Raw genomic sequence first — 5,228 nt, 5'->3', positions numbered from 1 at the left:
GTCCACATAAATCCATGTGTACCATCTTAAGTGGTCTTTTAGTGCTAACTACTATTTTAGGTTTAAATGAGGATCTAACATGTTTGCAGCGGACACATGAGTCACACATTGTCTCTTGCTCGAATTTAATTGAGGGCAAGCCTTCAACTAAATCCATGGACTTAAGTTTCTTTAAAATAGTTGGACTAATGTGTGCAAACCTCTTGTGCCAAAAGCTAGAATCATCTGAGGTTGCTTTCATACACGAGAAGGAGTTTGTATTGACAACATTTAAGTCAATCATATACACATTCCTCATACGGTGACCCTCAAGTAAAACATTACTAGTACCTTCAATTATGATACGACAAACATTGGCATGAAAAACAACTTTGTTACCTTTGTCACATAATTGAGAGATACTAAGTAGGTTATGTTTAAGACCACTTACCAGATATACATTATCGATTGAATGGGAGGTTGAAATTCCAATTTTCCTACTCCAATTATCCTACCCTTCTTGTTATCTACAAAATTAACTTTGCCATTGAAGAAGGGCTCTAGTGAAAGAAAAAGATTTATGTCTCCTGTCATGTGTCTCGAGCATCCACTGTCGAGATACCATAGATTATTTTCTTTCACTACTACCTGCAAATGAATCAAATACAACTTTTAGGTACCCAAGCTAAGTTGGGTCCTTTATGGTTAGTGACTCTATATATTTGATCCTTTCTAACCCATACTTGTTTTATTATTATTTTGGCTTTAACATTGGGTTGTCTTGGTCTTTGTCTAACAATCGGAACATAAGGTACTCTAGGTTTTGTTCTAACAAAAGTAGCTCTGGGTTTAGTACCTTCATGAGACGCTCTAGGTTTAGTGTTATGAACTTTAGACTTGAATGTATGCTTTCGATTATCATTCATTTTGTTTGATTTTGAAGGAACGGATGAGTAATCAAAAGCCATATCATAAGTCCATCTAAACTCATTATTAAGTTCTTCATTATCGTTAGATTCATCTATAGTTGAGACATCATCTTCCACTATGAAATCACAAGTCTTAACAGTTTCGACATTCTTTTGCTTATCCAAAGCGAGTTTGACATAATTGACTTGAATATGTCCAGTAGAGCCACAGTAATTGTAAATCAAGTATTCTGGAAGATTAACATATTTTCTTTTTCTGAAATCGTGATTAGAAGGATTAGATTTGCATTTATCATAGTCTCTACGGCTATAGCATTCATGACCAAGTCCCATCTTCATGTTATTATCAGATTATTTAGTAAGGAAGTTTAAAACCTTTGTGCTTCCTTCCCATTTATCATGAACTTTTCGTGCATGTAAGAGTAATTCTTTCAAGGACTCAATTTCTTTTTCACATTTCGAATGATCTACACTTGAATCCTTGGAAGAGTTACCTTTCTCAAAATCTTCACGAAATTTATCAAAACGTTCATTCAAGACACGTTTCTCATTTTCATGTTGTTTCTTAAGTTCAGACATACTATCACTAGCTTCTTTCAATTGCTTAGAGAGAAATGTAATTTCTCTCTTGTGTTCGGAAACCGCACTATCTTTGCCATTAAGTTCATCTTTTAAAATCTCATTGACTTTCTTCAGCTCAGAAGTTATAGCATCACTAGCTGTAACTTTAGCTTGAAGATGCTTAATATTGAGTTTGAGCTCTGAAGTTATGGCATCACTAGCCTTAACTTTTGATTCAAGAGAGTTTTTCTCAGCATTTGTCATGTCTGAAGTTGTAGCTGGAATAGCCATAACTTTAGATTTGAGCTTTTTGGCTTTGGCTTTTAGAAGTTGGTTTTCCTCAGCAATGTCTAGAATTTGTTTCTTAAGGTCTCTTAACTCTAATTTATGTTCATGACAAATATCAAGGGTTTCTTCAAAGGTCTTAATTAAAGCACTCTTAGAAAATTTATTAACTTGCTTTTTAAGTTCAAGAAGACTTACCTCTTCATCCTCTGAATCTGAATCTGAATTTCCAACAAGACACATCTCAGCTTTTGAAGCATTACTTTCATTGTCGCTGTCGGAGAATAGGTCAAGACTGACGCTGCTAAGGCAAAGATTGACTTCTTCTTCTACTTCTTCGGACTCGTCATTTTCAGCGTCCAAGTCTCCCCAACAATAAGCCATCAAGACTTTCTTCAACTCCTTCTTTGTTTTGTCACGTTGATTTTTGTCTTTAATTTTCTTCCATGTTGGGCAATCTTTGATCATGTGATCATTATCACCACACTTGAAGCATCCAGGGTTAGAGAAAGACCCTTTTGACTGAGAAGATTTCTTGGAAGTTTGTTTTGATTTGTTATTTGTCTTATTTTGATTTTGAAAGAAATACCTTTTCTTAAGACGTTTAACAAGCAACGCAGTTTCATCTTCAATATCTGAAGAATCATCAATCTTGCTAGACTCAGCTTGTAAGGCCATCTTTTTGCTTGTGCCAGCTTTCTCCTCATCCTGATTCAGAGTAATCTCGTGAGCCATTAAGGTTCTGAGTAGCTCCTGATAGGATAACGAAGTTAGGTCCTTACATTCTTCTATGACAGACACTTTATGTCTCCATCTGCGAGATATACTTCTAAGAATTTTTCTAGCAATTTCCTCGGAGTCAAATGTTCTTCCTAAATTCTTTAGCTCATTAATGATACTAGAAAAGCGAGAGGACATGCTGTCAACTGACTCGTTTTGCTCCATGGCAAACAGCTCGTATTTTCGCATTAGTAATGCCATACATTGCTTTTTGACAACAGCGGTTCCCTCATAGGCTAATTCTAGACCATCCCATATTTCCTTGGCAAATGAACTGGTTGAGAAACGATCGAATTCAGTTGCAATCATACCGTTTTGCAATAAGCTTATTGCTTTTGAATTCTTCTCAGCCTTTTTATAATCCGCCTCAATATAGTCCTCTTATTTCTTTTTGACGGTAGTGCCATTAGTCGTTGCAAGTAAGATCTTATTCGGACCATTCTTGATAATCAACCAGCACTCCCAATCGTTACCTTTAATGAAATGGGTCATCATATTTTTCCGTAAACCATAGTTCTTCCCATTTAATATAGGACACTTAAGGTGTTTGGAATCCATTTGATAAAAAATAAATGCAGCGGAAAAACGATATATAGACTCGAAAAAAAGATCAGACTCTAGCTGTTAGGCTATCAAGTGCACGAGGCTCTGATACCAATTGAGGAGTCTATTGATCGAATACGAAAGGGGGGGGGGTGAATTGAGTATTAAAAACGATGCCCACTTTTTCGAAATATATGATGTAAAATTAATTATTTGATTTTATTGATTAAAATCAACTAATTAATTCACTAATAAGCGCAAAAACGAAATAACGAAAATAAAGAAAGAGAGAAAGAGAGACACACAGGATTTTTGAGTGGTTCAGTTTCACAAGTCGAAACCTACGTCCACTATTCTCGATTAATAATTTTTAGCACCTTTCTACGGATAACAAAAATTATCAATCCACTCGTATAATCAGCTATATGATTATAACTCAGATTGAGTATCGCTAAATACTCTAGATTGCTCTTACGTTAATAAGAAAAAGTACAACGATAAATACTAATCCCACGTTATGCGAGTGAATATAATATCTTTGTGTACTTAGTATCCTATAACGATTTCTCTTTGAGTGATTGACAAAATTGATGCGCAACTTTTGTATAAGCAATTTGTAAAATAAGAATTAAAGCTCCAATAATTTTTGCTTAAATATTTTTCTCTTGAAAGTGTATATGTGTGTCACACTTAATTGTTGAATGAAGAGAGGTATTTATAGTTGTAGGAAATTAGGGTTTAGGAATATTCTGGAATGTATAAAACCCTAAATGACTTGACGAACAAGTAGGAGGCTAGGGTTTAGAAGTGGAGAATTCGGCTTCTAGGGTTTCGGCCTCTAGGGTTTTCGGCCGCTAGGGTTTGGCCGGCCCCTAAGCTTCCTTCGGTCCATTCTTGCTTCCATAGCCCACAACAAATCGAGATAGAATTAAGTTAATGTAACACCCCCTCATACCAAGGTGCCTTACCAGGACCACCCTACCATGAAAGTGTGTTACCATCTCGGTTTTCCGAGGTTAGTACATATCAAAAGCGTCTGAACTGAGCACTATTATTAAAGTACTGTGAAAAGCAAAGTTTACCAGATCCAAAACAAAATACTGTTTAACAAAATACAACTCAAGTCTTAACATTAAATAAAAATCCACTAAGACTTAGTCGGTGATGCTATGACTCATGGTGGCAAATCTCCCAAGATAATCCCCAAGCTCTCACTAGCAATACCTGTCAAGCCTGCTCACCATCCCCGAATGGATCACCGCAGATTCCACAAACAACAACGGGGTCAGTATTACTCAACTAATAAGGCAAACAAAATACAAATATCGTCTGTTCATCACCATTTCCCAATCATCCAATCTCACACAGTAACTGACTACACACTAAAGTGTGTAGCCCCGCGCATTACCCATCGCAACAGGTAATCCTCGCGCCGCCGGGGTGACCGCAGCCGATCCCACCTAGTCCAGCTCCTCAACGAGCGACAACGATCCCTGTCCCTTAATGTGCACATCCCCTCCCGTGGCGGGTTCCACGGAGGGCGAACTAGGGTGTGAAGCCACTCCCGCAAGTGACTCCACCACAATCACAATCACATGACATCCCCGTCATCTCAATCCCCTCACACCAACACTGTCACAACAATCTCCATACTACGATGATCAACAGACAACGATAATTACAACAACATGTCATGTAAAGCACGATGAACCGAGTAGGAAACCCTACCTTAGCAATCACAAAGAAAGATGCAACACGGACAATCAAAAAGGCTCCTCTACGAAGTCTTCTCCTATACAATGATCATACAACACAATTACACTTTGCACAATTCCCAACATCCCCTTCCCATATAAATGTACAGTAACCCAAAAAGATGCAATAATTACAAAGATAGAACTTACCAATAGTGCAACAAGAACTTATACGCAAGAATCACGACGATTATCCACACAATGACGCTACGAAAAGCTTAAGAGGAGGATTAGGGAATGATTTGGGTGTGATTAGGTTAACGTAGAAATGATAACGCTTATGAAATGATATTAGAAACTGACGCGGTTGTATAAAATACCCTAAACATTCCCTAATCAAACCGTCGAAATAACACTCCGCCAAACCGGACACTCGGTCGAGTAAGTGCACACTCGG

This window comes from Silene latifolia, chromosome 2 (genome assembly GCF_048544455.1).
Source record: "Silene latifolia isolate original U9 population chromosome 2, ASM4854445v1, whole genome shotgun sequence".
NCBI classification, from domain to species: Eukaryota; Viridiplantae; Streptophyta; class Magnoliopsida; order Caryophyllales; family Caryophyllaceae; genus Silene; species Silene latifolia.
This window is presented reverse-complemented; position numbering follows the sequence as displayed.